The sequence below is a fragment of the Hylobates moloch genome, unplaced genomic scaffold (genome assembly GCF_009828535.3).
Source record: "Hylobates moloch isolate HMO894 unplaced genomic scaffold, HMol_V3 SCAFFOLD_5, whole genome shotgun sequence".
Lineage (NCBI taxonomy): Eukaryota > Metazoa > Chordata > Mammalia > Primates > Hylobatidae > Hylobates > Hylobates moloch.
In genome coordinates this window covers 116,742,633-116,759,142 of record NW_026652280.1, presented here as the reverse complement: position 1 = coordinate 116,759,142, position 16,510 = coordinate 116,742,633, and the positions used below count along the sequence as shown (strand labels likewise).

General features: G+C 37.6%; 1 protein-coding gene across 1 annotated transcript in view; it reads left to right on the top strand.

Moving 5' to 3' along the window:
- The first annotated feature begins 2,895 nt into the window (after positions 1-2,895).
- Positions 2,896-16,510, top strand: part of CD53 (CD53 molecule) — a 28,481-nt gene continuing 14,866 nt past the window's right edge. The window contains exons 1-2 of the mRNA XM_032155049.2: positions 2,896-2,977; positions 4,891-4,983. The gene's annotated coding sequence lies outside the window, so the exon portion shown is untranslated. The remainder of the gene's footprint in view (positions 2,978-4,890; positions 4,984-16,510) is intronic.

The window sequence follows — 16,510 nt, the reverse complement described above, 5'->3', positions numbered from 1 at the left end:
GGAAGCATCATGTTACCTGACTTTGAACTATACTACAAGGCTATCATAACCAAAACAGCATGGTACTGATACAAAAACAGATGCATAGACCAATGGAACAGAATAGAGAGCCCAGAAATAATGCTGCACACCTACAACCATCTGATCTTCCAACAAAGCTGACAAAACCAAGCAATATGGAAAGGACTCCATACTCAATAAATGGTACTGGGCTAACTGGCTATCCATATGCGGAAGATTGAAACTGGACCCCTTCCTTATACCATATACCAAAATCAACTCAAGATGGATTAAATTTTAAATCTGAAACCTAAAACTTTAAAAACCCTGGGAAATAACCTAGGAAATACCATTCTGGACAAAGGCCCTGGTAAAGACTTCGTGATGAAGATGCCAAAAGCAATTGTGACCAAAACAAAAATTGATAAATAAGGCCTAATTAAACCAAAGAGCTTCAGAACAGAAAGGGAAACTATCAACAGAGTAAATAGCCTAGAGCATGGGAGGAAATATCTGCAAACTATGTCTCTGACAAAGGTCTAATATCCAAATCTATGAGAAAGTTAAACTAATTAACAAGCAAAAACCAAACAACTCCATCAAAAAGTGAGCAAAGGACATGAATAGACATTTGTCAAAAGAAGTCACACATGTAGCCAACAGGCATATGAAAAAATACTCAGCATCACTAATTATTAGAGAAATGCAAATCAAAACCACAATGAGATACCATCTCACACCAGTCAAAATACCTATTATTAAAAAGCCAAAAAATAACAGGTGTTGGTGAGGTTTCAGAGTAAAGAGAATGCTTATACACTGTTGGTGGGAATGTAAATTAGATTAGCCAGTGTGGAAAACAGTTTGGAAATTTCTCAAAGAACATAAAACAGAACTGCCTTTTGACCCAGCAATCCCATTACTGGGTACGTATCTAAAGGAATATAAATTGTTCTATCATAAAGACACACGCATGTGTATGTTCATCATAGCACTCTTTACAATAACAAAGACATGGAATCAATCTAAATGCCCATCAATGATAGACTGGATAAAGAAAATGTGGTACATATACACCATGGAATACTATGCAGTCATGAGAAAGAATGAGATGATGTTCTTTGCAGCAACATGGATGCAGGTAGAAGGCCTTATCCTAAGCAATTTAATACAGGAAGAGAAAACCAAATATCGCATATTCTCACTTACAAGTGGGAACTCAACATTGAATACACGTGGACACAAAGAAGGGAAAAACAGACACTAGGGCCTACTTGAGGGTGGAGTGGGGAAGGAGGGAGAGGATCAAAAAACTACCTATTGGGCACTACACTTACTCCCTGGGTGATGAAATAATCTGTACACCAAAACCCTGTCACATGCAATTTACCTATATAATAAGCCTGCACATGTACTTTTGAACCTAAAATGAAAGTTAAGAATGATGTTCTGTAGCATTTTCTTCAAAACTTTACTCTTAGAGCCCATAAGCAAAATCCAATGTACTACTAGTTAACTTTAATCTCCCATTTGAAGTTTCCAATCTTATAATTCTCACAAAATCTATGCCTCCCAAACTCCAATATTCTTATATACTCAAATAACTCTGAAATAAACTTGAAAGTTCTATCTGTATTCTCATATTTCAACAGTTATTATCTTCCAATAATAAAACAGTTAGAACTACTCACTTAGAAGGCTTTTGAAAAAGGCCTAAATGGGGACTAAATTCAAAATGTCTATGTGAGGTTTTGTCTATTCAGAATATATTTTGGCAAGTACAACTGCACAATAGTGGAGTACTCATAATTTGTATTTCCGCTATTCTTCTGGCCAAGTTCAAATTTCCTAAACTCTCAGGTTCTATTATCATCTACGATGGTGATCAATATACCCTGTATTGAGAAGACCAAGCCATGAGTCTGAACTTCTGCTAAATGCCTTTTCTAATTTAGTTTTTTCAAAGTTTTTGAGCATTCTTTTGGGTTTATTCAATAACATGGGGTTCCCTGACATTGTCTTATTCTCTATTTGTTTTTGTTCTTGTCCCTCCAAATGAATTCTAAATATCTGATGGTCAGAAACAGAATTAATTCTCAATAAAATTTTATAGGTATGGGTATAATTGAGAACATTGTTCTCTACCAAACCCCTAAACCCAGGAAACAGCCACCTCTAGTTGTCCGGCACTTGGAACAACTCTTCCCAGTGAAATGATGGAAAGAGGCACATTCAAGGAAAAATGTTCTGCATTAAAATGGTCACCTATTTTGCTGTGAACAATTTGTCTTGAGATAGTCTTCCCGATATTCCTAAGATTCCCCCTTATTTATCACTTCTCTCTCTGCAGATGTTCAGTCTACCTATCTCTTTCTTCCCCTTACTCTCTCTGCCTGTCCCAAATTTCTGGTTCCCCTAACTTTCAGGCCTCACATTACCTGAAACTATTCAAATATTTATAGAACACCTCTTATGTGCCAGACCCAATACCAGGCACTAAAAATACAGTCATGAGCAAGATCACCCAACATACACAGAGTAACACAGAACCTACAGAGCTTTGAGTCTAGTGGGGAAAACAATGAAAAACAAGGAATGACAGAGGGTGGAGGAATGCCCGTGGGCAATGGGAGCAGAGAACAGGAGTAACTGTTCCTGCCTGGAGGGCTTTCTAGTGCTACAATGGGGGATGAGTAAGGAATTAAGTGAACAGGTGAGAGGATATTCTAGAGAGAGCTCGTGAGACAGAACTAGATTGATTTGTTTAAGCAACTAAAAGGAATTCCACATCCAGTGTTACCCAGTGTGAGGAGATCTTGCGGGTGGGGCTGGGGAAGAAATAGCCAGCTGAGAGTTTTAAGCTGGGGAGTCATGTGATTAAATTTGCATTTTAGAAGGCTCTCCTCCCTTCTTCCTGAAGACAGACTGAAGAAACATCCAAGCTGGTCTTGAAGGAGACTGGGATCCTGTAACACAGGTAAGAGATAAGGATTAATGTAATTTCTATGGGGTTGGAGAGAGGTGGTCTGGTTTGAGAAATATTTAGGCAAAAGCATAACTGACAGGACTTGGTGGCTGATAATAGGTGGTGGTGTGGGAGAGAGAGTAGCTTAAGAGGACACCTGGTTTCTCATGAACGTGGCTGAAAGGCCAATCAGGCCTTTCCTAGATGGTGGACATGGTGGGAGGAGCAGGCTTGAGTGTGGGGATGCCAAGTTAATCAAATTGAATTTGGATATTGGATTTGAGGTGCCTGGGAGAGAGTGGAGCTCAAATGAGAGATCATGGCATCCATATAGATTTGTGAATCTTTGGAACAGACAGATAGTAATTAGAGCCATCAGAATGGGTGAGATAACTAGGAAAATATGAGTTCAGCCAGAAGCCTCTCCTCAGCCCCACCACTTCACAGACCTGTAAGCATGACAGCAGCCCTGAGTGAGGGGCAGTGATTCCAGTCGAGACGCAGAGAGTTTTTAATAGCATTCCCTAAAGTGTAGTTACACTGAAAAATTGTTCCCCAAGAGAAACTACACACACACACACACACACACACACACACACACACACACATCACACACAGTTCCATGCTCAGATAAGTTTGGAGAAATCTGTATATTATTTCCCCTGCTTAGAGAATATTGAGGACTGACAAGTTCTGCAGTAAAGACCTTTTTACCTTCATTTAATTCAGTTTTCCCCACAAGACAGCCCTGGCTGGAGGTTACTCTGGATCTGAATGTCTCAGGGTGAAGGAAGCGGGAGACAGCTAGCTTTCCCAGAGGCATGCTTCCAAGTCAGCACCGCAGAGTGTCATCTATCTGTTCATTTATAAGATGAAAACATTGGGGCCCAGTGATTTCTTCCAAGCTTCACAGTTAGCTAGTGATACATTTGGGTTGTCACGTACTCCTTTGACCCAATCTAAGAAAATTCCAGTGATGCAGCATAGTGAAACTAGAAACACATTTTTCAAAATATATTGATCACAGTGTTTCTCAGAAGGTATTCTCTGTGACCTTGAATTTTAATCCTAGCTCTGACATGTCTTAGTTGTATGAGCTTGGACAAATTTTCTAACCTCTTTGAGCGCCTGTTTTCTTGTATATAAATAAGGATGTAACAGTAGCTAGTAGGATTATTATTAGGTGTTACCATTAATAAACTGAGGCTGACAGGTTGAGACTTGCTCAAGATCTCACAGCTAAAAGAGATAAAGCTGGAACTGAAACTCAGATCTTTGGCTCCAAATGTGGTGTTTCCTGTACTAACCAAATCATTTCTACCAGTGCCCCTGGGATTATGCCTTGGGGACTCACCTTAAGACAGTCTTGCTCTTGAGACAGAGAAGTCTGCAAATGGTGTCCAATTCAACTGAAGTCTAAAGACTGGCTGAAGCCAGACAGAGGGAGTATGAGGAGGGGGCAGAGAATCTTCAGAAAGACATTCCAAAGTCTCGGGCCTAGAAAATGTTTAGAAATATTGGTTCTCGTGTTCCCCTCCAGTCTGTCTACCTGAATGGGAAACTGGTGGTGGGGCCAGGCATACTTATTTTTGAACAAATACACAGTTAATTCTGAGATGCCACCTTGATTGAGAAGCACTGTCCTTTTCTAAGCAAAAATCACTGCCAAAATTACCCTAGAATCCACCACTGCTCACAGATCTGTGCCTGAACCAACTTGGTTTTGAAGTTTTCCTTTGTTTCACGAAACTATTTTAGGGTGGGCTGTGAGAGGAAGCTTCTAAAAAGCCACTGGGGAAGGACTAAATCTCTGAGACTCAAGAGGGTGGACTCAGCCTCACTTCCTCCTTCTTCTCATCTGGGCTTCCTGTCGTCACAGCACGATCATATTTTTTCACCCTTCACTTCTCCTTTTACACAAATAGCCCCGGATATCTGTGTTACCAGCCTTGTCTCGGCCACCTCAAGGATAATCACTAAATTCTGCCTAAAGGACTGAGGAACGGTGCCTGGAAAAGGTAAGGTTGATGACATTTTAACTTGGCTTGCTGTCTAATGTGGGGTAGGGCATATTCTTAGGGGTCTCCATATACCTCTCTAGTAACCATAAAATCTCCGGCAACTTCTCTTTCACAAATATTTAGTGCACAAAGTAAAAAAGATTAGCGAGATCCTAGTAACATCCCCAAAGGCAATCAGGCCAAAAATACTTTTACTTAATCAGGTTCCCATTATCTAAATCTCTGAGTCGAGGCATTCACATGCCTTAATTGCTTCAGAGCTTGAATTACTCTGTGTAGTAATTCCTGATGCCTGGAGCTTTCTATGTGAGATGACACTGGGGAGATTTCCTATGTGCTCTGGTCTTCAGAAAATTGGTCTTGTGATTTTAAAGTGAGGAAAGAACCCACATCCAGAGCTGTCTTTAGAAAGACAGCTAGAAGACACAGTTTTTTTTCATTTGAGAAAATTTCAAAAGTAAATTTAGTGACTCCCACTGTGGTTCTTCAAAGCCACTAAATAGAAAGGTGGCTAAAAATCAAAACACCAGGATGTGCTCAGTAACTGTATTTTAAAAGGTGAAAGCTAGACACCTCTAAAGGATGCATAGATTATTGGCTTTTAAGGAGCAGGAAGCACATTGTGATCCTCAGCATTTCCCCAAATTATCCTTGGTGTACAAAACATGACCACTGATAAATGTAACATGAAATGCACGTATAAAATGCAATCCCCAGAACCTGATACTGCAGTAATTTCCAATCATGTGCTGTAACTAATGACTGAGGTTGCATGGACTCAGCAAAGTGTTAGCAGAGCTTTGGTCCTGACTCTCTGTGACCTCCATAGGAAACTCTATATAAGAGCTTTCTTCTTCCAAGACCTGTGAGAATTTCACTTGATTATGCCCTGGAGCAGAAAAGAGAAAGTTCTCTTTGACTACACCCACCCATCTAAGAATGAGGGTTGGGAACAGGGCAGAGGGCTCTAGATTTCCAAGACGGATGGGGACAGGGGAGAGGGCTCCAGATTCCCAAAACACCCCAGAGTTTATTGAGCCTTGTATTAAAAAATAAAAAGCAGTCTTTTAAATAAATTCACTTAAAAATCAAGTGGTAGGTGCCTCCTGAGGCCAGGCACTGTGCTTTGGGAATTGTGGGGGAGGGAGATGAAAAGGTAGAAGGAGAATATTTGTCTAGCAAACAGTCCTACTCTTAAGTAACTCCCATGGGAGATAAGAGATATCATACTATGCATGTGCTTTGGAAGAAAGCTGAGAAAAAGCAAACTCCTAGCTGCTGGACAAACAAAGAGGTTTTGCTTTCTCAATCTTGAGGAGAATCTGTACTATTTTGAAATTGTGGTTGAATGGGAGCAAAGACTGAACTGAAACATTATTTCCTGTGATGTTTCCTGTGTGGGTCAGTTAAGAACATTTAACTTTTAAATGAAAGGATTGGGTACCTTTATATTCATGAGGAATGATTCCAAGTTCATGCCTTCACAGCTACGGTTACCACCACCTAAGTGACCTCACCTTTGTTCACTGACAAGAGGCACAAACTAGAAGGAACAAAGTCTGTTGGTCCTTGGTTTTTTGTGCCCTCTGATTGACCTCTGATTGCACAGAGGCCCTCAGACTCTGGTTCTCCTTTCCCACTCGTACCCCATGGCCAGATATGGCACTTGGTGCTGGAGATACAGGATAACAGAAAAGATTATCATCTGAAAGGAGTTGTAGAGTTTATTGTGGACAACAGTCATAGCAATATACAAATACAGTGTAATGTGCTCTTTTCTATAATAGATGGAGAACGTGCACAAACTGTAGGAGGAGTTAGGAGTGTGCCAAAGACTCCCTGGAGAGGTGACTGGTGGGTTCACTTTCACAGAAGTATGGGTTTGCTATGGAGACATTCTAGACGAAGGGTGCTGTATATTCAAATTCAAAGAAGTGTGTACCTCTAGGCATGTTAGAAATGAGAGAAAGCAAGTGAGACTGCAGTATAACACACCATGTTTACAGAGGCACATGAAGTGGAAAGCCCTTTCTCCTACTTGGCTCCAGAAAGTGGAGGGCAAGATCGCTGACCAGGCAGGTCCTAGGTCCAGCTCTGGGTGGGGCTATGCCCACCATGTTCACATGACAGAATTGATGGGATGTGGGGTTGAAATGAGGGAGAAGAGGCAGGTTTTTGCCTCCTCAACCTAGATTTTCACTTACAGCAAAAGGAAGGGTGGAGCTTCTTGTGAGGTTACAGCCATTGTTTTCAGCTTAGCTTCTGTTCCAGGAAGTACTGCATTGATTCAGTTAGAGTGGTTTGTTTTGCGTTCCTAGATTAGTCAGCCCAGGGCACTTCTTGTACCGAGCAAGCATCCACTGTGTGTAGATCACCCTGGGCCCTAGAGACTGGGCACCTGTCCTCAGGAAGCTCCTAGGACCCATCTGCCACTGCAGGTGCAAGGCACTGAAGCAAAGTAACCCAGAGAAACCACATAGCTGGGCAGAGCAGGACTCCAACCAACATGGCTGCTGGGGCAGAGGAGGGAACGATTGAGCTGGAGGTTGGGTGGTCAGTTTGGGAAGGCTGTCTGGAGGTAGGTTTTGGGAAAGAGAAAGACATACATTTGCAAAGCCAGTGGATGACCACTCAGAGTAAAGGCCAGGAATCTCTATGCTGAGAGTTAGAGGTGAGTGCTCTCTCTTCATTATCCATTTCATAAGCTCACAGCAGAATTTCTACCCAAGCAATAGTATCAGTATGTCATAGCTACGACCAAGAACTGTTGTAAAAGAAAATATGCCACAAGCATACATTTTTATAATCATTTAAAATGAGAGTGCTATATTCCAAGAATTAGAATATTGGTCACTTAAAGTAAAGTTAGAGATTATTTAGATTCAAATAAAGTATCTAACTCATAATGAGAGCCCAATAAATGTGAGCTGTTGCAACTGTCCAATCCGCTTACTTTTCAGGTAAAATGACTTGTCCAAAAATCATAAAATCACTTAATAGTTATTTAGAATGTCTTCTGATTCTCTACGGCATGCTCTTTCTTCTACATTATACTATAGTCCCTTTTCTAAGAGATTTTTTATTAAGTAAGCATCGTTAGACTGTATTCTTCATTTACATAAATTCCTAATGCATTTTAAAATAAGCAAACATAAAAATACAACTTAATTGTAAATGTAATTGATCTTAAGCTACTATGCTAGCAAACTAAATACTTAACATATATTTTATTTTCCAAACCTTTTTGTTTGGCCTTTTCTATTTCAGGAGAACTAGATTGAGGAATAGGGGTAAGAAATGATTTTAATGCCTCGTATCTTTTAAAACTTGTTAAAGTTTACTTGTTAAAGTAAATTTGAACTTGTGGCTTACTCTATATCGGGAGCAAATAAAGGCATTCAAGAATTATTCCGTGGTTTAGTCTTAAAATAATTATTGTAGAATCTCAGTATTTATAACATAGAAGACAAATTGTAATGATTTTGAGATGACAATCCCTTAGATCATTTATTTATTTTCCATCTCTTTAAAAAATTTTTGACAAAATTCAGACTGATAAAAAAGTTGAAAAAATATTATGAAAACTTTCTGAATCCTTTTCACCCAGATTTCCAAAATATTAACATTTTACTTCATTTGTTTATTCTCTGGCTCTCTCATTTGAGAGTAATTAGTAACTTGATTGATGCCCTTTCCCCTAAGTATGTTAGTATATATTTCTACAAACAAATGCATTCTCTTATATAACCACTTTACAATGAACAAAACCAGGAAATTAACACTTATGCAATATAATTAACAATCTATGGATTTTTTCAGATTCCACCAATTACCTCATTAATATTCTTTATAGCAAAAGGATATTTCTAGTCACACATTGCCTTCAACTGTCACTTTTGTCTCCTTTAGTCTGGAACACTTCCTGAGTTTTTCTTGCCATTGATATTCTTGAAGAGTAAGGTCAGTTCTTTTTCAGAATGTTTCTCCATTTGGGTTTATCTGATGTTTCCTAATGATTAGATTCAGGTTATTTAAATTTTTGATAGGAATACCAACAAAGTGGCTTTCCTTATCCCACAAAGAGTCTCGCTTAATCTGAGCATAGCCGGCCTGCAGACACCATGGACAGGCCTCTAGCCGAGGGACCCTGTATGTAAAGTTCTGCATATTTCTCCATAGGAGGACAGAGAACCTCTGGTCTCTTGACTCTGTAACAGTGCTAACTGTTTTAGGTAACTGTTCCTGATTTAGGGAGTAAGCTTATTAGAAGAGTCCCTGTCCCGCCTCAGCTGTTATTAGTATCTTGCTGAGCTCCCAAATGGGAGGAAGTGTGCTTCCAAGATCATCTGGATTTGTCTTTCTTCACTTTTTCTCTCCTCTTTTCTTCTTCCATATTTCTCTCTTCTTCTATAAATCACCAAATCCTCTCCCCTAACAGCGGCCTAGAAAAAACAAAATTTTTACCAGATTACAATTTTAGGAAGGAATAAGATAACAGACATTCCTTGATAAGTTGATGGAGAGATGAGTGGACACTAATACATGAGAGTTGATGCTTTGGCTTCGTTTTGTTTTTCTCCTACTTCTTCCTCTACAACTGCTTATTACTCTTCAAAAGGACATATAGCCATAACTTTGATTGCACCTCAGCCACTGCTCACAGGAGTTCAAACCGCAGATGCACAAGCTGATGAAAAATGGAAGGTCTTCTCCTGGATGCTCAACACATTGCACCAAATGAGTTGGGAAGTAACAGGCACAAAACCAGAGCCTGGGATGGAGGAAAGAGCATGGGCTTTGCAGGCTGAAGGAGCTTGGCCTTCACCCTGCCTTTGATGATTCTTAGCTGGGTGACCTTGTGCCAGTCCTCAGCTTCTCTGTTTGCAGAATGGGGCTAATGACACCTAAGTAGTCGGGCTGATTTGAGGATTATAAATAAGACATTTATGAGGAACTTAGTATTTTGTGGGATTCAGTGAACTATCTATTATGTATCTAAGTTTGTTTGAGCAAGAAGGCCTAAATTTGGGAGCCCTCACTGGGACAGATTTTCGCTCCTATTTAGAAAAACTTTTTCTTAATCACAGCCTCAATTTTCTTTGCTAAGGAACAAAGACTGCCACAGACTCTGTGTAGGAAGGGATAGGGAGCCACAATTACCTTGTGAATGCTCTTGTATGTAAATTGACAAATCTGTATATAGAGAAATGTATATGGAGAAGTGTCTGGAAAGACGTTTGCCAAAATGCTAATGATGGTTAACTCTGGGAGGTGGGATTTCAGAAGACTTTATGCTTTCTTCTTTATACTTTTCTTTATTTTTTAAATGTAGAATTTTTTTTAAAGAAAGCATGCTTACATTTGCTTTCTATTGCTGGATTTTTCAACTTTTCCTAATAGGTTTGAATGGAGTAAGAAATGTGTTCTAATAATATATATTCTCAATCTTAGCTTACAAAGGTGTTTCTCTACCAAACACTTCCATTCACTGAAAGAAAACAATTTATGCATCTTAAAGAAACTGTGCTTACATTTGCCTTTTATTGCTGGGGTTTTCCAACATGTCTTAACAGATTTCAGTGGAGAAAGAAATGTGTTCTAATAACGTATTCTCAATGTTAGCATACAAAGGTGTTTTTCTATTAAACGCTTTTCTTCACTGAAAGGAAGTCTTACAGAAACTATACTTAAATTTATTTATTTATATTTTATTACTGAAATTTGAAATTTTCATTTTGTCCTAATAGGACAAAATGAAAATTTTTGTCCTAAATGGACAAAAAAAAAAATGTGCTTTTCTTTATTGTTTGATTTATTTTTATTTTTTAATTTTTTTTACAAATGGCACACGAAACCTCTTTTTAAAAGGTATGAAACAAGCAAGGGATTATTCTGGCCCCGTGTATGTTTTATTCCTAAAAATCTATTAGAAGCTAAGGGTTACCCTTAGGAATGGACTGGTAGGTAAGCTCTGAACTTGATCTTTCAGTGAGTATTCACTGAATAAGGCAGATACTCAGGGACTGAGCCATCCTGGAAATAGTATCTCATTTAACCCTCAGAACAACCTCTGAGGTAAGTATTAATAGCCCTATTTCAAAGATATAGTGAAAGACAGGTTAAGCAAGTTGCCCAAGGTCACATTTCTGATAAGTAGTGCTACCAGAATTCAAAACTAGACTTGTCTGATTCCAAAGCTAGTGTTTATCAAACTGTGTTCCACAGAATACTATGTTATTTGACCTGTTAATAAGTGATCTCCAACATAAAAATAGGTTTGTAGTTATATCAACATATTTTTCTCTTAGAGACTCACAGCGCACATTAGCATATAACAAGTTTTTCTCTTACACTGTTTTTTTTCTTTATCTTGGCTTTTGTTTGAAGAGCACTTATTAATATCTCATAAGCGTAATGGTCTATGTAGCACGAAAGCTGTCTTACGTGGCTCCGGACTAGCTTGTAATATTGGATAAGATAAGGCTGAAGATGAAGAACTGATAGAGGTTCTTTTTTTTTTTAACTTAAAGAAATTTTAAAATAGACAGGGTCTCGCTATGTTGTTCAGGCTGGTCTTGAACTCCTAGGCTCAAGGGCTCCTCCCACCTCAGCTTCCCAAATTGCTGGGATTACAGGTGTGAGCCACCACTGCCAGCCTGATGGAGGTTCTTGAAGCCTCTATCCAACCTTAACCACTTCTAAGCTTGATTAAATTCAAGAGTAGATTACATGGTGCTGTTAGTACAGTTCAAAAAAAAGACAGGGATGGAATTAGAAATCCACAGGTTCTACCAGCCCAAGCCCACTGGAGGAAACTAAAGGGCAAAGTTGATCCCTAACCTGCATGTTGAGTTGTGGAAGGTAGCCACGGCTAAGTGCAGTTTGGTCACACAGGTTTCCTGGAAACTGATGTTGGTGGCTTTTTGCATAGAACCATGAGTCATGGGGCTAAGAGTCATAGACTTTAACTGTGGGAGGGGTATCAGTTCCTCTAGATGGTAGTTGGAAGGGGTGGGAGGCTTAATCACTGCCCAGTGACAGTGAAGAAGGGGAAGAGGAAACGGAGCAGCATTCTCTCTGGGGCCCTTATGGCATGTGGCAAAAGTAGTGACAATCTTCACCAGGTGAGAAGATTTTCTTACTCAATTTAGTATGAGTCTAGAGAGGTAGAAAGTGGGAGAGGAATGAAGAAGAGGTTCTTCTTCCTGTCTGTGAAGGAAAGAATCAGTAGGAATGTGCCTAAGTTTGTGGGCACCTAGCCAGCTGGTGATCTGTGGACAATCAGGTTACACCGGCCTGAACTAATTGTCACAGGATACCAGGATGTTGGGGCTGATGTGACTGTAGGAGGCATCTGGCTCAATTCCTTTCTGTTACTGATGGGTAAGTTAGTTATTTTCCTATGTCCAAAACATCAGTTTATTAGCAGACTAAAAATCAAGCCCAAGGCTCCTGACTCTGCAGTGTCATGTTCATTCCACTACAACAGATTAATTCTGAGGTAATGAGGCTTTGAGAATTCAAAGATGAATAGCATAGATCCTACCCTCAAGGGGCTCACATTCTAGTGAGGGAATAGTCACTTATAAAACAAAATGGTTAGTACAATGGCAGAGGTACACAGGTATTATAGATACTCCTTAGGGCAAGTGAGGATTGGGTGTGAAGACTTAGACACAAACAGAGAAGACTTCCTGGAAAAGTGACACATCATTAGGATGATGAGTACCTAACCAGAATAAGAGGCCAGAAAGAAAAGAGAAAATTTCAGCAAAGAAACACATTACCAAAGTAAGGAAGGAAGCATTAAGACAAGGATTCAATATTGCTTTGCTAAATTTTAAAGTATAATACAGGAGATGTTGCCATGAGTGTGGAGTGATGGACAGGAGCAAATTAGGAGGGGCCTTTGACGTAAGTGTACATGCATAAATCCATCACCACAGTCAAAACACTGAGCATATGCATCACTCACCACAGATTGTTGTGGCCTTCTGTAATCCCTTTCTCTCACCCTTCCCTGCTCCCTCTCTACTCACCTCCTGCCCTCCCCCACCTTCATCCTCAGACAATCATTGATCTGCTTTCTGTTGCCATAGATTAGTTTTCATTTTCTAAACTGTTATAAACTGGAATCATATGGAATGTACTCTTTTTTTATTTAACCTCTTTCACTCACCATGATTATTTTTACATTCACCTGTGCTGTAGAGGATAACAATAGTTCATTCTTTTTAATTGCTAAGTAGTTTCCATTGTAAAATTATACCACTATTTATTTATACATTCACTTGTTTATGGACATTTGGGTTGCTTCCAGTTTGGGCTATTACAAATAAAACTATAAAACTATGAACCTTCCTGTACTAGTCCTAGTACGGACATATGCTTTCATTTAACTTGGGTAAATACCTAGGAGTAGAATGACTGGATCATATGATAAGTATATGTTTAACTTTGTACAAAACCAGCAAACTGCTTTTGAACATGGTTATACCATTTTACATTCCCACCAACAGTGTATAAGAGTTCCAGTTTCACTACATCCTCGCCAACACTTGGTGTGGTCAGGTTTTGAAAACATTTTAGCCATTCTAGGAGATGTGGAGTGGTATCTTACCATGGTTTTAATTTGCATTTCCTTAATGATTAATGAAGTAGAGAATTTTTTTCATGTGCTTATTTGCCATCCATATAGTATCTTCTTTGGTGAATTGTCTGTTCTGATCTTTTGCCCATTTTAAAAATTGGATTGTTTATTTTCTTACCATTGAGCTTCAAGAGTTGTTTTTGTACTCTGGATATATGCCTTTTATCTCCTGTGTGATTTGGAAATATTTTTTCCCTTCTGTGCCTTGTCTTTTCATTCTCTTAACAGTGTCTTTTGAAGAGCAGAAGTTTTTAATTTTGAAGAAGTCCAATTTATCAACTTATTGTGCTTTTGGTGTCTTATCTGAGAACTCTTTGCATAACCAAGGTTGCGAATATTTCCTTCTGGAGAATTATAGTTTTGGATTTTACCTTTAGATCTATGATTCATTACTAGTTACGATTTCATATGGAGAGAGGTATAAATGCAAGTTCATTTTTGCATATCAATAGACAATTGTTCCAGCACCATTTGTTGAAAAAAGTATTCTTCATTCTCTAATGTATTAATTTTGTATTTTTTGAAAATCAGTTGTCCATATACATATGGATTCTGTTCTGTTCTCTTGATATATTTATTTAACACCAGTGCTATGCTGTCTTTACTGCTGTAGTTTTATAGAAAGTAATATAATTAGGTAGTGTTTGTACTCCAATTTTGTTCTTTATCAAACTCATTTTTACTATTCTAAGTCTTTTGCATTCCCAAATGGATTTTAGAATTAATTTCTTGAAGTCTACAAAAAATTCTGCTGTAATATTGATTGGGATTACAATCGATAGATAAATTTGGAAGAAATGACATCTTAAAAATGTTGACATCTTAAAAATTCCTGGTAGATGGATGTGGTGTATCTCTCCATTATTTGCATCTTTTCAATTTCTTTCAGCAATGTTTGTTTTTAAGTTTTCAGTGTACAATTCTTTCACAACTTTTGTCGGATTTATGCCTAAGTATTTCATATATGGTGCTATTGTAAATGATACTTTTAAAAATACTTGATTTCTAATGGTTACTAGTGCATAGAATGCTATTATTTTTTGTGGATTGAATCTTGTTTCTAGCAAACCTGCTACACTTACTTGTTAGTTGTAGTAGTATTTTTGTAGATTTATTTAGATTTTCTACAAAGATATTCATGATATCTGTGAACAAAGCCAGTTTTACTTTTTTTTCTTTCCAGTTTGGATGCCATTCTTTTCATATTTCATTTGCACCGCCTAGAAACTCCAGTACAATGCCAAATAGAGTAGTTAAGAGTAAACAGACTTATTTTCTTCCTTATATAAGAGTAAGGCATTTGGTATTATACCATTAAGTATGATGTTCTTAATTCTATGCCCTTCATAAATGCCTTTTATAAGTTTGCATAAGCCTTCTTCTATTCCTAGTTTGCTAAGAGTTTTCATCAGAAATAGATGTTGAATTTTGTCAAATAAATTTCCTGTATCTATTGAGAAGATAATTTATTTTCTCTTTCAGTTTGTTAATATGATTAAGTACTTTTTTCAATGTTAAAATAAACTTGCATTCCTGAGAGTAGCCCCATTTGTTCATCATTCCTTATCATTTTTCTATATCGTTAGATGCTTTTTATTAAAATCTTGTTTATAATTTTCCCATCTTGTTCTGAGGAACATTGGCCTGTGGTTTTATTTCTTGTGATATCTTTCTGCTTTTAGTATCTGAAAATTCTCGCCTCACAGGATAAGCTAGACAGTGTACCCTCCTTTTCTATTTTCTGGAAGATTTGATATAGAATCAGTATTATTTCTGCCTTACATGTTTAGTAGAAATCATCAATAAGACATCTGGACTAGCAGTTTTCTTTATGGGAAGATTTTTAAACTCCAAATTCAGTTTCTTATTAGAGATAGGATTATTCATGTTATCTATTTCTAAAGTGAGATTTGGTAATTTGTGCCTTTCAATGAATTCATCTATTTTTTCCAAGTTGTATTGGCATGAAGTCATTTATTACATTGACCTATCTTTTTGATATCTACAGAATTTGTAGTGTTGTTCTCTCATTCCTAATATTGATAATTTTTGTTCTCTATTTTAAAATTGATTACCTGTGTATAAGTTTATCAATTTTATCATTCTTCTAAAAGAGCCAACTTTTGTGAGGTTTTTAAAATTGTTTTTCTGTTTAATTGATTTCAGTGTTTATCTTCATTATCTACTTCCTTTTGCTTATTTTGGGTTTAATTTGTTATACTTTTTCTAGTTTCTCAAGATGCAATCTGAAGTCGTTAATCTGAGACCACTCTCCTTTCAGCTATAGACATTTAGCACTAAAATTCACCCCAAAATATTGCTTTAGTGACATTCCCACATTTTCAACATGTTTTTAAAGCTTTTCTCAATTCAGAATTCTAATTTTCTCTTTGATTTCTTCTTTCATCTATGAATTATTTAGAAGTATGCTATTTAGTTTTCCAATTTGAGGAAATTTTCTAGGGATATGTCTGTTATTGATTTCTAATTCAATTCCTTCTAAATTTGTTGAAACTTGGTTTACCGTCCAGAATGGTCTATTTTGGTAAATGTTTCATGTAACCTTGAAAAGAATGTATATTCTGCTGTTGTGGGGTGGAGTGTTCTATCACAATCAGTTAGTTTAAGTTGACTGATGCTGTTGTTCAAATATTTACTGCTTTTCTGTCTACTGATTCCATCAATTATTGAGAGAAGGATATTGAACTATTCAAGTTTAACTTATACTTGTCTATTTCTTCTTTCAGTTCTGTTCATTTCTGTCTCATAAATTTTGACTAGGTGCAAAAACACTTAGGATTTTTATGTTCTTTAGCTCAATCAGTCCCTTTATAATTATAAAGTAATCTTCTTTATCTTTGATAATTTTTTCTG